The sequence below is a fragment of the Protopterus annectens genome, chromosome 2.part1 (genome assembly GCF_019279795.1).
Source record: "Protopterus annectens isolate FY-2018-M chromosome 2.part1, PAN1.0, whole genome shotgun sequence".
Taxonomy (NCBI): Eukaryota; Metazoa; Chordata; order Ceratodontiformes; family Protopteridae; genus Protopterus; species Protopterus annectens.
Genome location: NC_056729.1, coordinates 1,696,268,346 through 1,696,284,533, shown reverse-complemented (window position 1 = coordinate 1,696,284,533; position 16,188 = coordinate 1,696,268,346).

The window sequence follows — 16,188 nt, the reverse complement described above, 5'->3', positions numbered from 1 at the left end:
ATAGTGTTTCCCTCCTAACAGGGACAATAGTAATACCTTATGAATTAAAAAAGAGGAGCTAGAAATGCTATTGACTTTGTTAGACCTTACATTAGTCTATACTGCATCCCATGAATGTGTCTAACTGCATGGGTACGACCTCTGTAATAAATGTAATGTTTGTTACCTGGTTTGCCACAGCTTTGAGGATCTTAATGGCTATACATTTAATGTTACTGGAAAATCTGATTGTAATACTGACTGTGATTTATGTCCTGATATGCTGCTCTCACCTATTTTATGTAGGTAAGACTATTAAAAGAATTAAAGTAAGCCTACAGGAGCATGTTAGGAGAATTAACAATGCATAAGAGAGCAAGTTATCGGTTTAATATCATTCATAACTGTGACTTAGTAGGCTGTTAGCTACAATACTCAAAATGGTATAGGCATATAGTAGGGGTTGTTACATAGTTAAGGATAACATTTTAACTAAGGAAATGTTTACATATTTTAAAATATAATACTCTGAAACCTAAAGGTTTAAAAGCCAGTATTAAGGTATTTGTTATGAGTTATTTTATTACTGTCACTGTAGTATTACTGCTCTGTTTTTATTTGCTTTATTATTTAAAGTCAATGTTATGCATTTATGCCTTATTACCTTTAGAGGGCTGCTGAAGTATTAGATAATTATTTATGAATAAAGTTTTTCTCAAATACTTTTTGATTTTTTTATTTTCTTAGAGCAGTTTTATGTTACCTAAGGCCGCAGACTTGCCCCCACAAATGCAGCACCTATGAGATATAAAACACGTTTGATATCTAGGCATTGAGTAGTAAGTCACTGGATAAGCCAACCCATTGTCCTCATCAGCCTGGCCCAAAAGACACTGCTGGGCTTGAGGGTACACCCTAAGAGGGGAATCCTTGATCCTGAGTACACTTGATTTCTCACTGGGTACTCAAGAGGCTGCTTCCTGGGTAATCAGGCATAGAATGGATAACACAAAGTAGGGACACACATCCAAAATGGAAGAATATCTTGGATTTGAGCCCTCACTAGGCAAGTATGAGCTCAGCACTGGAAGAGTCCTCAAAACTGCTTTAACAATAGCCTTATCTCCTTGTAGGACTAGGCCAAGACTTGTCTTCCAAATTGCAGTCCTAAAGGCAGTGTTCCAACTGATGCGTGGGGTAATGCAGTGAACCTTTTCCTTACTTTCTTTATCTGCATGAGAACGATTGGTACTGATAAGGTACGTTTCCTAGCTAATGAAGAAGTAAAAATGGCAGCTAAGACAACAAAACAAGAATTTGTTTGCTTGAAATACTTTATAAAATTAAGTCTACTTGCCTTTTTGTGTACTGAAGGTTGAGTCAGGGTTAAACAGGCATCTTTAAACAAATCCTCCAAGGCTGGCAATATAAGAGGGAAGGGTATAGAATGAGGCACATCCGCTTGCAATATGTATCTTCTCAGTTCAGGAACATCTATCTTTTCAGTTCTGGGGGAACATCAACTTGTTCCCTCAAAAACACTTCATTCATCCTGGAATAGTCATTGAAAAGGGAGGTGGAGAGGACCAACTTTCCTCAGAATCCGACTAGGCTTGGGAATCTCCAGAAGAAGTCCTGTCTCTGTCCAATGTCTGAGGAAACTTTCCTCAGGAATTTCTTGGTATTGCACTCTGATAAGGGTTTCCGAGTTGCAGAATTAAAAGTCTGTAATAACTTCCTGGCTAAGGTAAGGAAATCATCTTTATGGATAGACACCCTGTCTTCTGATGAGCAATGTCTAACCTTTTGTTTATTCTTTGCAGGAATACTCTGGAAGACAGACTGGGAGATGACACTTCACCCCCTGGCAAGAGGCATTTTTTGTCTAGCCAAAGAAAAACTTCCCACAGTGTCTTCCATACCCAGAGAAGATGGTTTTCCCATGCCTAGATTGAACACTGGAACAGTCACTGAGGATGTGTCTGACCCCAGTCCATGTTGACTGAAGGGGTTACACCAGAGGAACCTGGACAAGTGAATCATCTAAGGAAAAATGGCTGGCCACTGCAAACTTATACACTAATGGCTGATGTTCTCTCTAAGCCCATGGTGGTGGCAAAGGCTCTTTATTGCAGTTTTTTTTTCTTTTTAGATACAGCAGAAGCACCATTAGGACTGGCATAAGTATTCATGCTTTAGCAAAGGAGGGAGCCTGCTTGCCAGTAACAGCTGCTGGAGTGTGTAAGTTGTCAGACAAGTTTTCTCAAGTAACACACGCACTTACAGTCCCCCTTTCAAAAGTAAAAGCACAAAAAGGACACCAAAATCCCTGTCAGAACTGAAAGACACTTCACACAGTGACACTAATATAAAATACAGAAGGTAAGTTATCACAAAGTGTACAAAAGCATTCAACATAAAAAAGTTTCCTGCCTAGTTAAACACTTCTAATCCATAAAATATAAATAATTCAATGTTTGCAAAAGCAGTACATATTTACCACAAAACTTAGCACCCCAAATTTGAAAAAAAAAAAGCCCTAAGGTCCCTGACAGAAAATTTCCAACATTGTAAAAAATACCATGTTTCTTAGGTTCATAGACTGTTACTAGGCTACTGACTGTAGTGTCTTTACAAGTCTAGCTGTTAAATCCCAGTATACTGCTAGATGAGAGATATAGTCCATGTCCAAGGTTTTTCTAGCAAGGACTACTCATGTCCAGGACAAAAGCCAGGGCAAACCCTAGCAGAAAATTATGGTTTCCAATCCAGCTTGTGCTTAAACAAGGTCCTGGAGGTGCTCTGCTTGATGTAGATCTTAAAGGAGAAAAAAATGCTTTCAGTCAGAAAATAAAATAATATTTTCTTAAAAGGGCAATATTTGGAGGTTTCCCTTATGGAGACTTACCTGTCAGAAATGAAGCTTAAAGCCTATTGCTGCTCCTGTGAAGCCTAAGAACTGCTGCTTCTTGAGGCATCAAGAAAGTACTGAAATTATCTACACACTCTGACTGCTGATTTCTATCCAAGAGGCTAACCAATCAGCAGTCAGAGTCTACGTGTCGGAGGGAGCCAGATATTTTTGAAGCTGGATGGCTGTTGTATCCTAGGCAGGATACAACTTATATAACCAAAAACTACTGCACCAGTGAGAATGATGATCATTGAAGTAATAGTCAGCTGCCTTTCAGGTGCCAGGATCTGCGACATAATGCACGCACTCAGATCTCTCAACAACAGGTACAAATATGACTCAGCCATTGTACATGTGGGTGTGAATGACTTGAGATGTACCTCCCTGGACTACAAGAAGAGAGACATGGAGGAGCTCTTGGATTATGTAGCCAAGGTGGGTATGACCCTAGCCCTGAGCAGCATCCTACCATCACCCAGAATGATACCACAGTACAAGCAGAAAATGATTGATTTCAACAATTGGCTAAGTTTCTGGTGTCATTCTAAGAGGAACCAGTATCTGTCTACCTTGGCCTGACATGATTGACAGACCTCAATGCCAAAAAATGTGTCATCATCTCCTTTGGGAAAAACCCAGTTCCCATGAATTACCACATTGATGGTAGTCTACTGAACACAGAAGTCGTTATAAGAGATCTGGGAACACAGGTTGACAGCAACCTCTCTTTTGATCACCACATTGCCACTGTGGTCAGAAAGTCCTTCTATGTGGCACATCTCATTACTAAGGATTTTGCATCCAGGAAGAAAGAGATCATTGTCTCCCTCTACTCTTCCCTCATTAGACCAATCATTGAGTACAATGCCCCATTTGGCATGTACCTCACTAGACACCTGCAACAACTGGAGAGGCCGCAAAAGTACCTCACAAAGAGGATCCTAGGCCTTAAACACTTGTCCTATATGGACAGACTCAAAAAACTCCAACTATTCTCTGTCTCATATCGCCTACTTAGAAGCGATCTCTGCTTGACTTACAAAGTCATGTCTGACCCAGCTCTGTTAGAAATGCTACATCTAAAGAAATCCCAATCCCTCTGCACCACACACTCTAGAGACCTCAACCTCATTACCACAATCAACAGAACGTACTTGTGAGACAGGTTCATATCCCAGAGACTGCCCATGCTATGGAATAGACTTCCTATACATGTCAAGCAGAGCACTTCGCTGACCCTCTTCAAGAGAAATCTTGATGAGTGGATGGAAATAAAAAATTCACCCCGGGGATAACTCCAGTGGCTCTACTCGACAGAGGCACTGGGAACTAAGTTTGGGTGGCACAATGCCAGGATAATCCTATGGTTAGGCTTGTAAAGGCCCCAGGGCCATCAGTCTAGTACACACCTATGAACCTATGAGTATAACATAGTCATAATACTTTATAACTTAGTTGAGGTGTTTCTAATTTTGGTCCCAATGACGCATGATATAACCACAAGCTCCTTTCAAATCCCACTAAGTATGTGTCTATTTTTTATGCACAATAGAATCATCAATTACTAAAATGTTTTGGGAGAATTTCTGGGTCACAGTATTTGCCTGATGGGTTTTTGTCTGGCTTTTCAGATGTTTAAACCCAAATCAAAGTTATTTTTCATTCGCCATTGACCCTCTCCACTAGCACTGTACAGTTACTGTGCATGTTTGATTTACTGTACCGGGAGGTCTGAATAATGTGTTCAGGGTTCTGGTTTTGTTAACCTTAGGCTGCATTGAGGTGTATTCTTTATCTAGTATTCCATTGTAAGTACACATAACTTTCCCTTGAGAAAGAAACATTCTGTAGTTTTCCCTTGAGAGCTGTTATTTCTGCACATCTCATGCTTAACCAGAAAAGTTATTGTTTCCCTTCTGGTGAACTGCCTTTTTCTGAAACTGTATGCGTAAAATGAAGACATAGGCCTGACTTTATATTTTCAGGCCTATTCCACTATATTTATTCTACCATATGTCCAACAACTATTTTTAAGTGAAAAGCCTCAGTCTTACAGCTTCTTCTGAGGTCCCTGAACAGGGACCTTCTTTTGTAGCTACCTCACAAATGTATCATATCCTTATTACTAAGTACTGTAATATGGTTTCAATATACAGGCTTTGTGCCACTTTCCATTAAATTTTTGTAAAGCACAGTCTGCAAAGTGATACTGTAATACTTAATACTACCAAAATCAATATAACAGCCAAAAGATATTTTAAAACTGTCTCACATCATTAATAAACTTACAATAAAAGCTGTCCATAAGGTGTTGCCAACGTCCTATACCTTGGTCATCACTTTACTCATACTCTGCAGATGTGTCTTGATAGATTCACTTTTATCTGGTATATAATCACAGCATTCTGTTCTGATCAACCCACAGGTCCCATGATATGAAGCCAGCAGGTAATCAAGGGCCCTGCGGTTCTGAAGGACTGCCATACACGTCACGGTCATTTCCAAAGCAACATCTTTCATGAACTCAAAGGTACTATTAGCCAATACCTCCAGCAACCTGGCTAAATTACATAATTCCCAAAAATATGCAGGAAATATACCTGCTCCAGCAATTACCCCATCACAAAGAGCTATAACCTTTAAGGTCTTTAAGTCCAAATTCAAATATATGTGTGATATATCTAAAACCTACAAATTATCCTGAAAATCAGCATTCAAACCCCTTTTAATTCTGTGATCCCTAAAACTTATTGGACCAGGTAATTCTTTAAAGTGTCTTATGGCTGGTATTACATATCTTATATAACACAAGCCATACCAGTTTGGTGGTAGCCATTTGTAGGCTTTGTTTCCACACACACACAATACATGTGCTTTAAAGCATTGCTGTTTTACCAGCAACATGAAGGAAATACCACACACAATTTCAGTTTGTTTCTGCGACTCTTTAGTCAAATTGAACTGGGTATGAACTGTTAACCCTGCATATTTATCTTTCTCATCTCTGTACACTAAAATGGTAAAATTAGCTTGACTATTGCCTATGTTTTCTGCCTTCAGGACTGGTGTCTTACTGTACCCATGATACCTCTATTTTATAGGAAATGAAACCCTTCCCTGTTGTTCCCAGATTCAAATATTGGGTGCTATTAATGTGGATTTCTTCAAAAAGTGTACTGTTTAGCCCATCTCCTTTCTCATTATATAACCTATCAAGCATGATGGCTATATCCTGAAGACTAACTGAAACTGACACTAGAGGGATACCTTTCTTTCTACTGGCATATGGACACCAGTCCAGCACTGAGACAAATTAAAAGCATGTGTGTAAGTAAAGTGAAGCTTGGTGAATGTATTGTAAGGTGGATACCAGTCCTCCCACTTCTGCACTTCCTTTTATACTAGGTGATGCTCTGTAAGTTGAACCTGATCTTGAAGCTCAACTTGTAACACTTGATATTGTGATGTCACTACCCTATGTGAATACATACCTGTATCTGCCTTGCGTACTTGCATTAATCCTAAAGAAAATATCCCTTCAGATATTTGAGACAACTCTACATAAATTCGGTTAGCGTACTGTTTATATATTGAAAAATCTGTAACGTTAACATTCCATGCAAACAATCTGCTATTTTGTCTATATCACTGCCACGGTATTAAAGAAACAAATATAAAACAATAAGGTGTAAATGTTTCATTGATTGGCACACAAACTGTTTCACAGTCACTCAAAGTTTTCAGCTGTAATTCTTCTGCTTGTGATAGTTGCCATAATAGTTGACTGTACCATCCATCTCAGACCTTGCAAAATACACAATTAAGCCAAGCAAGAATACTAGAGTGAGTCCTACGCTCCATCATTCCAAGTCACTGCTGGAGGTATTGTAAAGGCCACCTTAGAGGCCCGGTGTCCTCTTCTGTGTCCCTTTTACATTTAGGTCTTCCAACCCCCTCCCCTTTCCCATCTTTTGTACAAGGCTGGGTGGCTGATGTCAAAAACTTTGCATTCTGAAAAATCATGCTGGAAAATTATTCAAAAGTCCAGAGTCGGCAAATATGTTCTGTGTCACAATCTGCAAAGTACAAAAAAGCAGTATCACTTTTTTGAGTTTATATCTGTATTTTTAACAAGCTTTAGTTGATCAACATGCAGTTTTAACCTTCCTGTAACTGAGATTCTTATCACTTTTTTTGGTTTGATATGCCAGAGATCCTGCCTGGTTGACTATAGTGTATGGTCCTTTTCAGCATAACTTGTTGACCCTGCTTTAGCTGTACAATGTCAGCTGGGTCTCCTAGCATCTTGTACATTCTACCTACATGGAATGAACTCATGTCATTGATGGGTTCCTTACAATGGCACTTGAATTAGGCTGCTTAGGGAAGGGTATCATATACTTCTAATAATTCCAGGAACGCCACAGCAACTCTGGAGATCTGTTATCAGAGAAAACTCCAGTAATTAAGCATTTCATACAGTTTCAAGCACAACAGCCAGCTTGACTTCATGGATATTGCAGCATATCTTTTTAAATTTTCAACCCTTTCAGTTTCTATTCTTAAGTATCAGTAACCTAAAGCAGAAGATTTGTGTTGGCATTTTTGTAGAAACAACCTTCTTAGCAGGACCGTGGTGACATTCGAGAAGACAGTAAACTCCATACAGAAGAAGGCCATGGCAGACAACACAATGGTTATTCCTTACGTAAGCATTCCTCTTTCATTTAGCATGGATTTTATAACTAATTCAGCCAGCAAATATTCAGGAAATCTAGTTATTTCAGTTATTTCCACAGTTAAATCACCTGAAGTGGTGTGGTTAAAAATTATGAATTGGAATATATGGCTTCTAATAATGGACACAGGCAACCTGGAAATGGTTCCCCTCCCAGGCCTATGCTTTCACTTATCAAGGATATCAGAACTTAGAGATTTGGGATGCATGGCTCGGCTTAAAAAGGCCCTTGTGGTCATTAGACCAGTAAACACTTATGAACCGATAGCAAATTTTTCTCCAAGCACACTGCTAAATTTCAGATTATTGCTAAAGCAATGCCAGGTGTGCAGAATTATATGTTGTACCTACAATGCAGTAATGAATGCAGCAATGTCAATGTTATTCAGAAATCAGTAATACAAATAAGTGCAGTGACCACAGCTGACGAATTACAGACTTTGGTAGGAAAACTAGATGCTTCACGGAAAAAGGTTCTCCCAGATTTATTAAGTGATTACTGCACATTTCTGTCCGAATGGAGCAATACAGATAATACTAAGGGTGAACAAGACGAAGTGGTAGAGAGTTATAAAAAGGCTTAAAGACAAGGACAGACGTATTACAACATTTAAACAGGATGCAGGGGAACTTGAAAGTGGGATATGGATTTTTTTTTAAGACTAACAGTACTTCAAATCAAATGTGAAAAACATGATGGATTAAGGACAGGGTTCACAACAATCAGAAGGTTTGGCTGTGGAATCAGTGTGTGTAGTGTAACTGCAGCTCAGAAGTTACATCATAGATCAGAATTGTTACAGGTGCTAACCCCTTCCTGTCATCCCATTTGAGTATTTCAGTATCTTATGGTATTTGAAGATTAGGCAGAATAAAAGCAATATAGCCACAGCAGAAAACAGATCTGCAGTTGATTTTTTTTTTTTTTGTAAAAAGGGCATTTAAAAAAAGAAATGTCCTAAATAATGGCTCTGGAAAAACAAGTGATATCGATGAACCAGTCCCGATCATTCCCAGTAAGAACAGGCAGGCTTAGCATTGCCACCTATCCTTTTTTTCCAGACTATCAGGAAATCAAACAGATTGCTTGGTGGTCCAGAAAACACTATACAAACTCCAGTATTGTTTCAAAAAAAGAATCAGACCATTGAAGTTTGTTAATTTGGCAGATTTACTATGATTTTTTTTTTTTTTTACAGAAAAGCATAGTAAATCTGCAGAAAGAAGGCATCACAAATGGAAAAAAGAGGGTCTTTCCTTCATTTGACATGATGATATCACAAAATGGCTGGAGAGTGGATGTGACAGGGGAGATGGGTAGGGTTATGGAAGGTGGAATGGGTGTGGATTTGGTCCACCTTTAGCCAAAACGAAAGGTGGCAACCCTAGGCAAGCTAAAAGGTTAAGATTGTGCTGCAGTAATTGAGGTCACTGACAGACCACCTCGTTATTCTCAGTGTGATTCATTGTATCCAAGTCTGGAAAGTTTGAAATATGAAGCAGGCACTGTACCAACAGTTCCTTCATCTCCTAATATCAGTATAATTTCAGATGCATATAGTAGTCTGAAATTGACACATTTATTGTTTTCTGAAGGGAGTGCAAATATTGCACTGGGGGAACAGATTATGGGAGGTACTACTAGCTTTGCAGAAACAGTTCAGTCTTGTGCAATCAGTGATAGTGTGGATGGCATGGTGGTGCAGCGGCAGCATTGTTGCCTCACAGCAAGAGGTTTTCTGGTTCGATTCTCGGCTGGAGTGCCTTCTTCGTGGAGTTTGCATGTCCTCCCTGCATACGTGTGGGTTTTCTCCTGGTACTCCAGTTTCCTCCCACGTTACAAAGACATGCATCTGGAGTGTTTCTCCCCGGGCCTCCAATGAAAATTGGCTTTGTTCTAAATTAAACTTTTCCAGTAAACAAATGTTAAATAAATTAAATAAATGAATAACGCACAAAGTTCCAGACAGAGTGATGACCAGAAGTATGCCAAGGCTCAAGTCAGTGTGATTGCTAGTGCTACAAAAAATGATTTTCATAACATATATTGTGGCAGCCTGGCACCAATTCAGTTGCTGTATCTAACTAATCATTTAAAGTAGGTAAAGATGGCTGGCCATACATTTCATTGTTTATGGGAAAGGAATTATGGAACAATGTACTAACTGATACAGGGGCTTCCATTGCAGTTATAAACAGACCTCTGCTGGAGGACTCAAGTACAGTTCTAATGCTATCAAGATTTGAAGGGTCAAAGGTAGCTGTAGTCAGTAGCAAGCCTTTAGAAATAAGATTTTTGAATAAAGCTAATCAGCCTGGAAAAAGGTAACAGTAAAATTATTGTTACATCCTCAGTGTGACAGTCTAATTTTGGGAATGGCTATTATGTCAGGATTAGGGTTGTTTTAGATTTCAATAACAAAATATTGTGGAGAAATAAAGATGCTGTAATAGATACAGTGGTGCAGACAGAAGAGGTGTGCAAAAAGCTGTGTACAGTAGGTTGCACAGATGAGATACAGGATTTAAAGTATCAGTAAATACAAGAGTTTCCAGAGTTATGGACTAAAGATAAAACAGACTGTCTGGTTGCCACTGCCAAAGTAAGGGCAGAGTAACCTACAGACAGGTTACCAGTCTATCAGAAACAGTATACCATTTCCAGAGAAGCAGTAGAGGATATCCCTAAATGCATTACAGATTGTGAAAACAAGGGCATTATAATTAAAGGGTCAAGTCTATCAAATTCACCTATGTAGCTGGTAAAGAAGGGTGGTATTACATATTAGTATTAGACTTAAGTCTAGTGAATAAGTACACCACCCCAGCAGCACATGTGGTGCCTGGTACACCAGAAATGGCTGTCAAATTACATCCACAGAGTAAATGGTTTACACTTATTGATTTAGCAAATGGATTTTTTTCTATACCTTTTGCTGAATCCTCACAGAAACCTATTGCTTTCACCTTCAAGAATACCCAGTATTTGATGACACGTTTACCAATGGGTTTTGTAAATTCTCCAGTACTGTTTTATCAGACATTGGCATGAGTACTAACACCATTGAATTTTGGTGATAAAGTGTTACAATGATTCCCCTTCATAATCGCAAAATACAGATATCTCGAATTTCAGTATTTCGCAACCATAAAGACGAATTTTTAAAATGTCAAAAGTGCATAATCGCAAATTTGAATATTTTGAATTTGCGGTTATGGCTTTACATTACATGACGTGTGCTGTTTGGTTTGGATGTTGTTCAGAGTAGTGTATGGATTTACATGGAATCTAAGGTAAGGGAGTGTTTTGTAAGGGTTTTGGGTGGGAGGTTGAGTGTATGTGAGATTGTTTGTAAGTTGTATGTGTGGGTTAGGGTTGGAAGGTAAACGTACGAGTGTGTAATTGTTGGATGTGTTGGTGTTTGTCTATGTGTGATGTGTGTGTGTGTGTGTGTGTGTGTGTGTGTGCATGCGAGGGACTGTGGAATATCTGGGTGTGAGTGTACTGTCTTTTACTGTTTGTGCGATCTCAGAGTTAGTATATATAAGTAGGGGAGGGTTTGGGAGGTGCAGCCCCCCCACATGGGTGGTGCAGGGAGGCTTGCCTCCCTGCTTATGTGTAGTGTAGGTATGTGGATGTGTGGTGTTTTGCTTTTGTGTGTTTGTTTTGTAGTGTGGGTGTTGTGGTTTATGTGTGGTGTGGTGTATGCTGTGTATTTGGGATATGTAGTTTCGGAATTGTGAAGGGTCGGTATTTGAAGGTTTTGCCTTTATAGTCGCGGAATACTGAAATTCGAGATTTCAGTATTTTGTGATTATAAAGGGGAACTGTTACAATACATAGATGATATCCTTATGCAGACAGAAGCAGAAATGGAGCACTTGCAAATACTACACAATGTCTTATTAGCTTTACAAAATACTGATTTTAAAGTCAATGCCAGTAAAATGCAGTTAAAGCAACTCACTCAATTTCCTGAGGGTGACTGTACAGCCCTGGATCCAAACCCCATGCAGGGAAAGAGTTCAGTCCATTTTGAGCATACCTTTGCCTACATTAATTCAAGATTTGCAGAAGTTTCTAGGAATTATGAATTGTAAAAGGGAATTTATAGAAGACAATGCAATCCTGGAAGACCCTTTATATAAAATGATTGATGCAAAGTTATCCATTTCTACAATTGTTGTATGGTTAGAAGAGGGAAAGAAGGCAGTGGAGACACTGAAACAGAAACTTTCAATGGCTACTGAACTGATTATGCATCAGCAGAATATACTTTTTATCTGTAAGCAGCAGCTGTAGATGGCAGCATATATTCAGTCCTGCCCCAGAAATACCCACATAACTTACAGCAGGGTATCCAGAATAAGCTAAGAGATGTTACATTTTTCAGTATAATGTTATCATCAGTGGAGAAGGGTTATCACCTGTGTGTAAAGGCTTTAACTATATATTTGGGAAATCAACAATATGAATTCATCACACAGTTTTCTTCAACAATAGTGCAGACACCACATCACACAGTCAAGACTATGCTGTATTCAGACAGATGTAGAGCTGTGAACCAGGCTACACATTCTAAATGGATTATAGCTTTAGAACAAAAGAATATCTCAATAGAAGTTGGGGAGAAATATTTGTCTCAACAGTCGCTGTATGAGGAGATCCCACATATTTCTGAGAAACAGATGGAAAGAATTCTAAATTCACCTTTTTCAGATCAGTTCAGTGCATATTGCAGATGTGTGTATGTAGACAGGTCAAGATTTTATGAAGGTACAAACTAAACAAGATTTGCAGTTTAGACAAACACTGCAGGACCAGAGACCCATATGATCAAGCTTCCTGGGCATCTGTCAGCCCAACGAGATGAGTTGGAATCCATTTTATGTGCTATAAAACAGTATGGAGACAGTCAGTTGCACATTATTAGTGACAGTTCTTATGTGGTAACAGCCCTCACCCTGTATTTAGAAATATGGGCCAGAAGGTGATTTATAGACAATAAAGGTAAACCTTTACAGCATGCAGAAGTTTTGAAGGAATTAAATAATTTAGGGTGGAAAAACAGAAATAAATGGAGCATCTGCAAGGTAAAGACACATCAGGAAAAGATAGTAATCTTTTTCGTGGCAATATTATAGCTGTTGCAGCAGCATAAAATGCTGCAAAAGAGGTCCCTTTATATCCAGATCAGTGAGAGGAGAACACAGTAAAAGGTATCACAGATGTGAATCAAGACAGCTCAACAGATGAAACGGATTTAGTGAGGACTCAGAAAATGCAGGGAGGTGCTGATGAGCAAGCCAAGCATAATGTGAGGTTGCTAGTCCATTTCTGGGAGTAAAGTTGCATATGTACGGAATAGAGCAAGAGCACTTTTGTCCTACATACCAAAATCATTGGCTAAGCAGTTAAGTACAACTATCAGTTGCTGGGCCAGAGAATTTGGCCTATCATAAAGCATAAGTTTTGGAACCCTAAGTATACCTCTCAACCTGGAAACATCAAAAATCTGGACAAAGGCCCATGAAAAATAGGTACAAATCTGTATGCTGATTAACATAAAATTTGCATACATAATTATGTAACCCTGCCCACTCCAATGAAATTGTGGGATACCAACTTTCAAATGCAAACTGAAGAACAGACAGCCAAAATATGACCCCAGGGCCCAGAGTCCCCCTGCAGCCATTCCAATGTCCCATTACCTGGTGATTTCGCCCCATTTACCATAAGCACTAATGTGCATACTGCTTTACTTCTACAATGATTTGGATTTTATTTTACATTTTATACCACAAACACTAATAGACATCTGCTAAACAAAGCAATACAGTCTCATAATGAAAATAGACAGCATTAAAACTTCTCTGCCCTTGAAATGCACATTCATTGAAACAGCATTGAAACCCACATCCAAAGAAGATGCATCTGGCCAGTGGTGGAAAAAGATTGCCTTTGGGCTGTTTCCAAATCATAGGCCCCTTGCACACAAAACAAGAAACATACAATTGCTCTTTGATACACCTTCCTGACTTTATTAAATTATATTCCTTGTATAATACAGCACACTTGTTAGACCGCAGTTTAAATTTGTTTGAACATTTTTCCAGTAAGCAATGAAACAAAATGCATAAACCAATAATGACAAAACTGCCCAATTCAGAATATTTCCATCATAAAATTCTACTCAAACTTCTACAATCCACCAGTATCAGTAAATATACACAATCTCTGCAAAAGTAAAAGTCATCTAAATTCCATGTTAAAGAGATCTGTAACTAGGTTTCTCCTAGCAAACAACTTTATATTTCATTGCTTTGTCTATAAGTAAAGTGCCTGTTGCCCTTGAAGAATAAATTGCCTATGTTTCACATAAAAAAACGATAAGTTAGTAATATTTCAATAGGGAATGGACGGCAAACTGATAACAGGTTCATAGTTACTAGGTGTCTCCACCAAAGGAGGACATTCTCAGGACTGCAGTGTCCACCCCTTTAAAAGTATAACAGTACAGTATCAGCAATCTGTCTACAGACTGTGGGAGTAAGAAGCTATGCAGCTAAACTACTTCAAATAAGAAGCTATGCAGTTCAAATACTTCAAATAAAATAAATTGTTAATGCAGCAGACAGTAAAATAAGATATGCAGCTCAGCATCAAATAAAATAAATCGGCAGCTCAACTTCAAGTAAAATAAATCGTCGATAATGCAGCAGACAGTACTTCAGAATGCAATTCAAATTGCGTGCGTGTGTTCCACTTCTGAATGGCAGGCTGGCAGCACATAAAACATCTACAGGATATACATTTTATAATCCAGCTGCTGTCAATAATAATAATAATAATAATAATAATAATAATAATAATAAAAACTCCATACAAGGGAGCACACTACCCCTCCATGTCATTCACCTCATGAACTAAATCCACATAAAAGAGAACCTTCAACCAGGTACTAACACTTCCTCCACTTCAACTGATTACAATAAAAACAAAAATAATTTAACTGCCAATAAAACCCCTTATGTATCAAGACTAATTATGCTTACATTTCTAATAGCCAGCAAATAATCCACCACTGAATATTACAAACAGAAATCATCATAAAGTGCCAGCTTGTTTATTGAAGTAACTGCTTTAAAACCAGTGAAAATCACACAACAGAAATGTGAATATGTAACCACAGAATGCAACACTGAAAATGTGAGCAGCATACAAGCTAAAATCAAAGTTTCAGAACTCTTTGCGTAAATTCCCCTCCTGAAACTTGCATAGAAGCAATCTAAGGACACATAAAATAAAGGGCCACAGCCCATCCCCAGTTAATAGTAATTAATCCCTCAGACTACTGTCTCAGTATAAAGTTGCAGCTAATGATAACGACTGCATTCCCAGGCCCTATCAGTCATCTACGGGGAATGCAGCAGCAGTACAGAAATACATTTGTAGCAGCTCAGTGCTTGCTTTGGCAGCACATAAGGAATGCAGCAACAGTATGGAAAATAAATTTGCTTTACCTGAAAAGAATGGAATGTATAGCAGGCTAGCAGCTCAGTATTCATGTTCAGGCTTCAGTTCTCCTCTGTCCTGCCCCTCCTGTAAACTTGCGCTCATTGACAGAAACGGTCAGTGTTCCTGTTCAGGCTTCTAGTCTGTCCCGCCCCTCTTGTAACAGAGCAGCCCTCAGCTGAATTCCGACTGGCTGGATGAAGCTGATGTTACTTGGCATGCCTCCACATGAAGACGTCAGGCCAGGAAAAAAATAAACAAAAAAAAATAGCAGTGAAATTTGGAAATTGTGGGGTGCCACTCGGGAATCGTGGCACCCCATTATTTGGACCTCAAAAACCGGGAAAAACCAAGAGATTCAGTACGGTTGAGAGGTATGACCCTACGCTAAAAAAGCTATGTAAGAAAACCGAGGAGGAATGCATAATATATCTGCTGACAAACCTTACATTAAAGAAGCAAATTACAATGAGAACCAGTTTCAGAGGGAGTATGGTACAGTATACAGGTAGACTTGACCTCTTCCTCTGTAAAAGGGGGCTACTGCTACTTGTTGGTAGTAGTGACACTTTCACTAAGTGAATGGAGGCAATTCTCACCAAGGACAGAACAGCAAAAGCTACAGCATCTGCATTATAGAATAATAATTTTTCACATTGGGGTGGCCTCAAATCACTGAATCTGATAACGGTACTCAATTCACAAGTCAGGTAATGAAGTGTGCAACTTGTTAGGAATACAGCAGAGATGTCATATTCCGTATCACCCACAGTCTAATGGAATGGTACAAAGAATGAATAGAGCTGTTAAGGAAAGACTTGCTAAAGCTTGTATAGAGAGGGGACCTAATTAGCCCATTCATTTGCCAGCTATCTTGCTGGGAATAATAAAGGGCATCACCCAATGTCAAATCAGGAATTGCACTTTCATCACATATGCGTCTAGCATCTGACAACGGATCCAAGCCGGCACACTTAGACAACAGCTTAGCTCAAGCTCCTCCCCTCCCACAATGCTCTGCTGCTCTCTAACTCCTCATAT